We start from the raw sequence: 10,855 nt of genomic DNA, 5'->3' as shown, positions 1-10,855 counted from the left end.
ATACGTGGTCTTATACGGCGAGCATATGCCAAACTCTATATTTTAACGGGAAAAGTTGGGGGTCGCCTTATACGCCCAGTCGTCTTATATGCCGGAATATACGGTACTTTTATGTTAGTTTATAAGGGTGGAGTTTAGGAAAATCCTTCCTGCTTTGTGTCAGCCATTTTGTTTTGCCTGAGGAAAAGGGAGCCATTGTGTGTCAGTTAGTGGGCTGCACCCCTTTTTGCCTGAGAAAGAGGGAGCCATTGTGTGTCAGTTAGTGGGCTGCACCCCCTTTTGCCTGAGGAAAAGGGAGCCATTTTGTGTCAGTTTTTCCAGACCTGAGGAAAATAGATGACAGGTCTGGAAATAGTCAAGAAATTTAAATATTTAGGCGTTTAGAGCCCTATTCTTGACCCGCATGTTCTTCCATAGTGAGGACATTGGTTTCCAAGTGGAAAGTGGTTGGTTTGACGAGCCTTCCTCTTGGCACATTTCTCCCTTTCGTCCTCTATGCTGGAACTGCATAAGTTCCAGTTTCCCTTTGTTTGGTTTCCTCTCACATAGTTTTAGAGCAGTTACCGTAAAAACCGGGCTATTAGACAACTTTCTAAGCCTTTAAAATCCTTTGAAAAGTTGGGGGTCGTCTAATCTTCCGGATGTAGCAGATGACAAATAGTAGTGACACTGGAGCCGAAGCAGCCGAGGCAGCGGATGAGAACCTCCGCTCGCAGTGGCCCTTGGGGTCTCCTCAGACTTATTAGTATGAATCTTATTGCTATTATTATTATTATTATTATTATTATTATTGAGAAAGGTTGGCTGTCTGTCAGGGGTGTTTTGATTGTGCTTCTGCTGCATTAAGGCAGAAGGGGGTTGGACTAGATGGCTCTTGGGGTCTCCTCAGACTTATTTGTATGAATCTTATTGCTATTATTATTATTATTATTATTATTGAGAAAGGTTGGCTGTCTGTCAGGGGTGTTTTGATTGTGCTTCTGCTGCATTGAGGCAGAAGGGGGTTGGACTAGATGGCCCTTGGGGTCTCCTCAGACTTATTAGTATGAATCTTATTGCTATTATTATTATTATTATTATTGAGAAAGGTTGGCTGTCTGTCAGGGGTGTTTTGATTGTGCTTCTGCTGCATTAATGCAGAAGGGGGTTGGACTAGATGGCCCTTGGGGTCTCCTCAGACTTATTAGTATGAATCTTATTGCTATTATTATTATTGTTATTATTATTATTATTGAGAAAGGTTGGCTGTCTGTCAGGGGTGTTTTGATTGTGCTTGTGCTGCATTAAGGCAGAAGAGGGTTGGACTAGATGGCCCTTGGGGTCTCCTCAGACTTATTAGTATGAATCTTATTGCTATTATTATTATTATTATTATTATTATTATTGAGAAAGGTTGGCTGTCTGTCAGAGGTGTTTTGATTGTGCTTCTGCTGGATTAAGGCAGAAGGGGGTTGGACTAGATGGCCCTTGGGGTCTCCTCAGACTTATTAGTATGAATCTTATTGCTATTATTATTATTATTATTATTATTATTATTATTATTGAGAAAGGTTGGCTGTCTGTCAGGGGTGTTTTGATTGTGCTTCTGCTGCATTAAGGCAGAAGGGGGTTGGACTAGATGGCCCTTGGGGTCTCCTCAGACTTATTAGCATGAATCTTATTGCTATTATTATATATTATTATTATTATTGAGAAAGGTTGGCTGTCTGTCAGGGGTGTTTTGATTGTGCTTCTGCTGCATTAAGGCAGAAGGTGGTTGGACTAGATGGCCCTTGGGGTCTCCTCAGACTTATTAGCATGAATCTTATTGCTATTATTATATATTATTATTATTATTATTGAGAAAGGTTGGCTGTCTGTCAGGGGTGTTTTGATTGTGCTTCTGCTGCATTAAGGCAGAAGGGGGTTGGACTAGATGGCCCTTGGGGTCTCCTCAGACTTATTAGTATGAATCTTATTGCTATTATTATTATTATTATTATTATTATTATTATTGAGAAAGGTTGGCTGTCTGTCAGGGGTGTTTTGATTGTGCTTCTGCTGCATTAAGGCAGAAGGGGGTTGGACTAGATGGCCCTTGGGGTCTCCTCAGACTTATTAGTATGAATCTTATTGCTATTATTATTATTATTATTATTATTATTGAGAAAGGTTGGCTGTCTGTCAGGGGTGTTTTGATTGTGCTTCTGCTGCATTAAGGCAGAAGGGGGTTGGACTAGATGGCCCTTGGGTTCTCCTCAGACTTATTAGTATGAATCTTATTGCTATTATTATTATTATTATTATTATTATTATTGAGAAAGGTTGGCTGTCTGTCAGGGTTGTTTTGATTGTGCTTGTGCTGCATTAAGGCAGAAGGGGGTTGGACTAGATGGCCCTTGGGGTCTCCTCAGACTAATCAGTATGAATCTTATTGCTATTTTATTATTATTATTATTGAGAAAGGTTGGCTGTCTGTCAGGGGTGTTTTGATTGTGCTTGTGCTGCATTGAGGCGGAAGGGGGTTGGACTAGATGGCCCTTGGGGTCTCCTCAGACTAATCAGTATGAATCTTATTGCTATTATTATTATTATTATTATTATTATTATTGAGAAAGGTTGGCTGTCTGTCAGAGGTGTTTTGATTGTGCTTCTGCTGCATTGAGGCAGAAGGGGGTTGGACTAGATGGCCCTTGGGGTCTCTTCCAACTCTTTATTAGTATTAATGTTGTTGTTGTTGTTGTTGAGGCTGGGTGGCCATCTGTCAGGAGCGCTTTGATTGTAGATTTGATGCATGAAAGCAAAAGGGGGTTGGACTAAATGGCCTAAGGGATATCTTCCAACTATTTATTAGTATTAATGTTATTATTATTATTGATGTTGTTGTTTCTGTTATTATTGAGGCTGTGTGGTCATCTGTCAGGGGTGTTTTGATTGTACTTTCCCTGTATTAAGGCAGAATGAAGGGTGTTGGACTAGATGGCCTTTAGAGCTCCCTTCCAACTCTTCTATTATTATTATTATTATTATTATTATTATTATTATTCATGTTAATATTAAGGCTGGATGCCATCTGTCAGGGGTGCTTTGATTCTACTTTCCCTCCATGAAGGCAAATTGAAGGGTGTTGGACTAGATGGCCTTTAGAGCTCCCTTCCAACTCTTCTATTATTATTATTATTATTATTCATGTTAATATTAAGGCTGGATGCCATCTGTCAGGGGTGCTTTGATTGTACTATCCCTCCATGAAGGCAGAATGAAGGGGGTTGGACTAGATGGCCTTTAGAGCTCCCTTCCAACTCTTCTATTATTATTATTATTATTATTATTGTTGTTGTTATTATTATTATTATTATTATTATTATTATTCATGTTAATATTAAGGCTGGATGCCATCTGTCAGGGGTGCTTTGATTCTACTTTCCCTCCATGAAGGCAGAATGAAGGGTGTTGGACTAGATGGCCTTTAGAGCTCCCTTCCAACTCTTCTATTATTATTATTATTATTATTATTCATGTTAATATTAAGGCTGGATGCCATCTGTCAGGGGTGCTTTGATTGTACTTTCCCTCCATGAAAGCAGAATGAAGGGGGTTGGACTAGATGGCCTTTAGAGCTCCCTTCCAACTCTTCTATTATTATTATTATTATTATTATTGTTGTTATTATTATTATTATTATTATTATTATTATTATTCATGTTAATATTAAGGCTGGATGCCATCTGTCAGGGGTGCTTTGATTGTACTTTCCCTCCATGAAGGCAGAATGAAGGGGGTTGGACTAGATGGCCTTTAGAGCTCCCTTCCAACATTATTATTATTATTAATATTATTATTCATGTTAATATTAAGGCTGGATGGCCATCTGTCAGAGGTGCTTTGATTGTGCTTTCCCTACATGATGCCAAAATGAGGGGGGTTGGACTAAATGGCCTTTAGAGGTCCCTCCCAACTTTAGGATTCTGTGAAAGAGATCTTCGTCGACCACAATCCAATAATGTGATGCTGCAGCTGAAAAGGCCAATGCCATTTTAGGCTGCGTCAATAGGAGAAGCCTGAGAGAAGGCCAAAGGGAACTGATAATGACACTTTACCTCGGCTAGTTTTTTAATTGCTTTCAATGAGTATTATTTATTGCAACTGTTTATTTTAACTTATTGCCAGCATGATGTAAAGGACCCAGAGTGTAAATGAAATTGCCTGAAGAAAAGGGAGCCATTTTGTGTCAGTTAGTTGGCCACGCCCCCTTTTGCTTGAGGTAAAAAGAGCCGTTATCAATCATAGTCCAGCAGGGAATTCTAGAAGCAGGACGTGTCTTCCGTTGGTCCCAGAGTACCAGGCTTTTAGAAGCCATTTCAAGTCTATACTTTAACCAGTGCTGGTTTACTATCTATCTCCAGTTATACTTTCAACCAATTAACTTTTCATCAACCAACAGTTAAACAGCAACCGGCGAACACTTGAGGCCTAGGGGTTCCTCAGAGGCCTCTGTGCCAGAGACGGAGAGCGAGGTAACTGTCATCTATTTTCCTGAGGAAAACTTGTCATCTCTTCTCCTCAGAAACATCCACGCCTGGAAGCTACGGAATCATTAAGTTATCTTTCAGGTTGTAAATATGAACTTTGTTGTGGGGGAACCACGTTAGTGCCTGGGTGGAGTCCTCTTATTCATTCGTTACTATAAGATATAAGGAAGAGGGAGCAGGCTTGTTTTCTGCTGTATTTGAAACGAGGACTCGGAGTTGTGAGTTCAAACTACAGGAAAGGAGATCTCACAGTTCTTTGCTATCTCTTTCTCGTCCTTTTAAGCCATTTAAAAACCTGTTCTCTACATAGAACACAGCACTCGTGTTGGTGTTAAAAACTTTCTTCAAAAGTCTGTCTTAACTGAAGGGTTTTAGCCTGCTGCGGGAAGTCCAGCATTGAGAGAACAATTCTGGTTTCCTTGGGCAGGGAATTCCAGATTTGGGGACCTGCCGAGAAGTCCCTCATGTTTTTCCCAACTGTGCCTGCAATGGGAGCAAAATGAGAGAAGGATCTCCTGAGGATCTTGGGCCAGGATGGGTTCCTAAGGAGAGAAGGAGTGAGTTGCCAAAGGGGTGAGAAGGGGTGAGAAAGAGGGAAGAAGAGAAGGAAAGGAAGAAAAAAGGTAGAGAAGGAGATAAAGAAGGAAAGAGAAGGGTAGAGAAGGAAGGAAGGAGAGAAAGAAGGAAAGAAAAGTAGAGAAGGAAGGGAGAGAAGAAGGGAAAGAAGGAGGGAAGGAGAGAAGGAAGAAAAAAAGAAGGGTAGAGAAGGAAAGAAAGGGAGAAGGGGAGAGAAAGAGGGAAGAAGAGAAGGAAAGGAAGAAAAAAGGCAGAGAAGGAAAGAAGGAGATAAAGAAGGAAAGAGAAGGGTAGAGAAGGAAGGAAGGAGAGAAAGGGAAGAAGGAGGGAAGAAAGGGAGAGAAGGAAAGAAGGAGAGAAGAAGGGAGAGAAAGAGGGAAAGAAGGAGGGAAGGAGAGAAAGAAGAGTAGGGAAGGAGGGAGAGAATGAAATAAAAAAATGAAAGAGGGAAGGAACGAAAGAGAAAGGGAAGGAAGGAAGGAAAGAGACAAGGAAGGATGGAACCGAAGAGCAAAGGAAGCGAGAAAAGAAACAGGTAGAGAAGGAAAGAAGAAGGGAAAGAACAAGAGGGAAGGAAGGAGAGAGGGAGGGAAAGTTGGCTACAGCAATGTGTGGCGGGTACAGCTAGTATTTATTTATTATTTTGATTTATTCTTCTTATAGCCCGCTACCATCTCCCGCAGGACTCGGTGCGGCTTACAAGAGGCCAAGCCCAAAAACAACATAAAAACAACAACAGCAACACCAGTGTTCAAATTTGGGCATATTTGGTAAGGTAAGGTAAAAGTTTCTCCTATCCTTTTGGGATAGGAGAAAGTGCAGACAGTTCTAAATGCACCTTTCTGAGTTTGGACGGGCGCAGGAGGGGGGGGGGGCTTGCCATGACCGCAGCCTTTCTGTCCGCTCCCTGTGCACCCTTCCGACCTCTTTGATGGCAGGGGAGCTATACATCCCAGTAGCTCCCAAATGCCGAGGTCTGTTTTACCCAAACTCCACCAGTGATCACATTGGGGCATATTGAGTATCCGTGCCAAGTTTGGTCCAGATCCATCATTGTTTGAGTCTGCAATGCTCTCTGGATGCAGGTGAACTACAACTCCAAAACTCAAGGTCAGTGCTCACCAAACCCTTCCAGTATTTTTCGTTGGTCGTGGGAGCTCTGTGTGCCAATTTGGTCCAATCCATCATTGGTGGCGTTCAAAATTCTCTTTGATTGTAGGTGAACTATAAATCCCAGCAACTACAACTCCCAAATGACATAATCAATTCTCCCTCCAACCCCACCAGTGTTCAAATTTGGGCATATTGGGTAAGGTAAGGCAAAAGTTTTCCCCTGACATTAAGTCCAGTCGTGTCCAACTCTGAGAGTTGGTGCTCAATTTCTAGGCCAAAGAGCCGGTGTTGTCCATAGACACCTCCAAGGTCATGTGGCTGACATGACAGCATGGAGCGCTGTTGTTGGATATTTGTGCCAAATTTGGTCCAGTGAATGAAAATACATCCTGCATTTCAGATATTTACATTATGATTCATAACAGTAACACAATTACAATCAGGAAGTAGCAGTAATAATAATTTTATGGTTGGGGGTCACCACAACGTGAGGCGCTGTATTAAGGGGTCGCGGGATTAGGAAGGTTGAAAACCACTGGCCTAGAGGAATCCCTGCTGCTCCCTAGTGTTCCTTAGCCGATGGCCGGGGCCTCAGGCAAGCAGGCTCAGGCAGCACAGGATAATAGTATGATAGCTGAGTCCGGAAGCTCTGAGCGTTACGCTGTTTCCGCTTCGCTCCTTCAGGAGTGCTGTTTGTGCAACGGAGAACGGAACACAGATATTATAGAAGGAATGTGAGAGTTCTTTAATGGTCAAACCCTAACCCTAATCGTACCCCTAACCCTTACCATACCCCAAACACTTACCCTAAAGTGGAGGAAAGGGAAGGAGGTGGCAAGGAGGGAGGCTCAGGCCCTTTGTTTCTTTCAGGAAGGGCTTTGGAGGCCCCTGTGAAGCGGGCCAAGGGTTCCTTGCACTCCTTGCCGCCTCCTTCTCCCCCTTCTTTAGAGGACTGCTCCTTCCTTCCCAGCCTCACATGTCTGTGCCTGTGCTTCTCTTACAGGGATTGGGAAGAGGGTCCTCCTTGCCTTGTTCTCAGGCAAAAAAAACCCAAACAAACCTGGATTTTGAGCTGTGAGGCCAAATCCAGACGTTGCAGCTGAAGTCCAAAACGCCCAGAGGGCCACAGTTTGCCCCGTGCCTGCGATCAAGGCTTCCTGTTGTTTCCATGTTGTTTTGCATTGAGTCTCATTATTAAGAGAAAAGCAGGACGCTGATTAATGAAATGATAAAAATTATGACTGTTTTGTGTCCCTTTTAGGATGTTGTATTCCCAAGAACACTGCCTGTTTCTGTCTTGAGAGAGAACAGGACAAAGAAGCAAAAGCCCGATTCATCTGGCTATCATTTATGTATCATGTCAGGAGAAAATTGAGAATACAGTTATTATTTATTTATTAACTAGCCGTCCCCTGCCACACGTTGCTGCGGCCCACTCTGGTGGTCATGGAGGTTCTGTGTGGGAGGTTTGGCCCAATTCTATTGTTGGTGGGGTTCAGAATGCTCTGTGATTGTAGGTGAACTACAAATCTCAGCAACTACAACTCCCAAATGTCAAGATTCTGTTTTCCCCAAACTCCACCAGTGTTCTCTTTTGGGCATATTGAGTATTCATGTAGCGTTTGGTCCAGATCCATCATTGTTTGAGTCCACAGTGCTCTCTGGATGTAGGTGAACTACAATTCCAAAACCAAAGGACACTGCCCACCAAACCAAACCCTTCCAGTATTTTCTGTTGGTCATGGGAGAACTGTGTGCCAAGTTTGGTTCAATTCCATCGTTGGTGGGGTTCAGAATGCTCTTTGATTGTAGGTGAACTATAAATCCCAGCAACTACAACTCCCAAATGACAAAAGCAATTTTTTTGAGTGAAGGACATTAGGTGTCTTGTGTCCAAATTTGGTGTCAATTCATCCAGTGGTTTTTGAGTTCTGTTAATCCCACAAACGAACATTACATTTTTATTGATATAGATTAATTATTTACGTCACTTTTATCCCGCCCATATCAGCCTTAAGGTGACTCAGGGTGGCGTACAAATCGGCACAATTAGATGCCATATAAAAATACATACATCGGTTAAAAGCAAAAAAAACCCCCAAAAAACCCAAAAAACAATCACAATACATTTAAAAACCATAAAAGCAATAAACAATAAAATTTATAAAAACAATGTCTTCTTGTTCAAATCCTCAAACGTTCCATCGTCTTAGCTGTTCCTAGTTCATATTCCAATTTGAGTTATAATGTATAGAAAAACCACAAACAACGATAATTACTTGGCATTATACGAAATGTCCTTTGACCACTTGGAGTGCCTCTGTGTCGCTGTGAGAAGGTCCTCCATTGTGCATGTGGCAGGGCTCAGGCTGCATTGTAGAAGGTGGTTTGCTCTTCTCCACTTTGTTGCCCCATTTCTTAAGGTGAGCCCTGCATCTCATGGTGCCAGAGTGCAGTCTGTTCAGCACCTTTCTAAATCGATTCATCCGGCTGGGGAAAAGGCTCTTCTTCCCTTTGGGAGATGAGTGAAGGGACATTCTGGAATACAAATGCTGGAGGTGGTGTTAGAGGCCCTAAATTGGGTCTTTTTAGGTCTGTGTCGTCACGGGAACACGTAAGGAAGGAGACAGTCCCAAAAGAGATTGAAAAACAAGGTTTTATTTTTAGTTTCTTCATGAAGAAGACGGACAGCCAGGCAACATACACAGATGCTACCCTTCAAGTGACTGCTGTCCCCCCTTGACTTTTGACCACCATTATATAACCTCAAGTAGCAACAGTCAGAACTGACCACGGAACAACAGACTGGTTCAAGATTGGGAAAGGCGTACGGCAAGGCTGCATACTCTCACCCAACCTTTTTAACTTGTATGCAGAACACATCATGCGAGGATATGCGGGGCTTGATGAATGCAAAGCTGGGGTGAAAATTGCTGGAAGAAACATTCACAACCTCAAATATGCAGATGACACCACTCTGATGGCTGAAAGTGAGGAGGAGCTGAGGAGCCTTCTAATCAAGGTGAAAGAAGAAAGCGCAAAAGCTGGGTTGCAGCTAAACATCAAAAAAACCAAGATTATGGCAACAAGGATGATTGACAACTGGAAAATAGAGGGAGAAAATGTGGAGGCTGTGACAGACTTTGTATTTCTAGGTGCAAAGATGACTGCACATGCAGACTGTGGCCAGGAAATCAGAAGACGCTTCCTTCTTGGGAGGAGAGCAATGTTCAATCTCGATAAAATAGTAAAGAGCAGAGACATCAGACTGGCAACAAAGATCCATTGCCTAGTCAAAGCCATGGTATTCCCTGTAGTCACCTACGGATGTGAGAGCTGGACCTTAGGGAAAGCTGAGCAAAGGAAGATCGATGCTTTTGAACTGTGGTGCTGGAGGAAAGTTCTGAGAGTGCTTTGGACTGCGAGAAGATCCAACCAGTCCAACCTCCAGGAAATAAAGCCCGAGTGCTCATTGGAGGGAAGGATAGTAGAGGCAAAGTTGAAGTACTTTGGCCACATCATGAGGAGACAGGAAAGCCTAGAGAAGACAATTATGCTGGGGAAAGTGGAAGGTAAAAGGAAGAGGGGCCGACCAAAGGCAAGATGGATGGATGGCATCCTTGAAGTGACTGGACTGACCTTGAAGGAGCTAGGGGTGGTGACGGCCGACAGGGAGCTCTGGCATGGGCTGGTCCATGAGATCACGAAGAGTCGGAGACGACTGAACAAATGAACAAATATAACCTCAAGTAAACAAGAACATTTTTTGTCCCTCTTTCCAGCCCCTCTCCCTTGACCTTTTGATGCAAAGTACCTTCTTGTACATGCAGACTCTGCACTTTACTACAACCTTTGAAGTTAACCACAACACATCCTGTATAAGAAAGTACCTTCTACATGTCACATCTTGTTTCTTAAAAACATTTTCTTCCGTATTGCTCTTTTTCTACAGAGAAAGGGTATACTTTTATTTTGTTGTTAATTTCATTCAAAGCCCCTTACTTAGTATTTGCAAATTTCACTCAAAGACCCTTTCAGTGGGTCTCTTCCCTCTTCTGTCACCTCTTTCCCTCTTCTGTCCTGAGGAGAGGGAGGAAGGGGGTGGGGTTCCTTCTTCCCTTGTGCAGAGGTAGCTGGCCCTCTGCCAGGTAGGCTCAGGGAGCAGAGGTCAGCAGGAGGCAATGAGGGCAGACTCAGAACCCTTTTTATTTACTCTGCAGAGGAGCAAGGTGCTCTGGAGGTCCCTCTGGAATCTATCAAGGGGTCCATGCTTTCCTGCCTTTTTCTCCCCCTTCTTCAGAGGAGGATGCTGCCTTCTCAGCCTCGTCTGCCTCTGCCTGGGAATGGGATCTGTGGGGCCTGAAGGAGGGCAGAGAGAGGCTGCAAGGACAGGGTCCTCACCACCTGCCCCCAGAGAACCCGCCTGGAAAATGATTTGGAGAGATTCACAAAGGATGAGAAAGAGATAGCAAAGGACCCAGCCATGGAGAAGACCCAGGGCAATGGTTTTGGTCTTTGGGAAGGAGAGGATCCCCTTGAATCTTTTCTCCCCAGATTCAGAAGCCAGTCATTAATTCAACATTCATGGCAAAACATTATCATGTCTTGAGACTATTCCCATGAGCTCATTCATCTTGTTTTCTTTGCAGGCCCCA

The sequence above is a fragment of the Anolis sagrei genome, chromosome 2 (genome assembly GCF_037176765.1).
Source record: "Anolis sagrei isolate rAnoSag1 chromosome 2, rAnoSag1.mat, whole genome shotgun sequence".
In the NCBI taxonomy this organism is placed as follows: Eukaryota; Metazoa; Chordata; class Lepidosauria; order Squamata; family Dactyloidae; genus Anolis; species Anolis sagrei.
Note: the sequence above shows the minus strand (reverse complement) of the source record.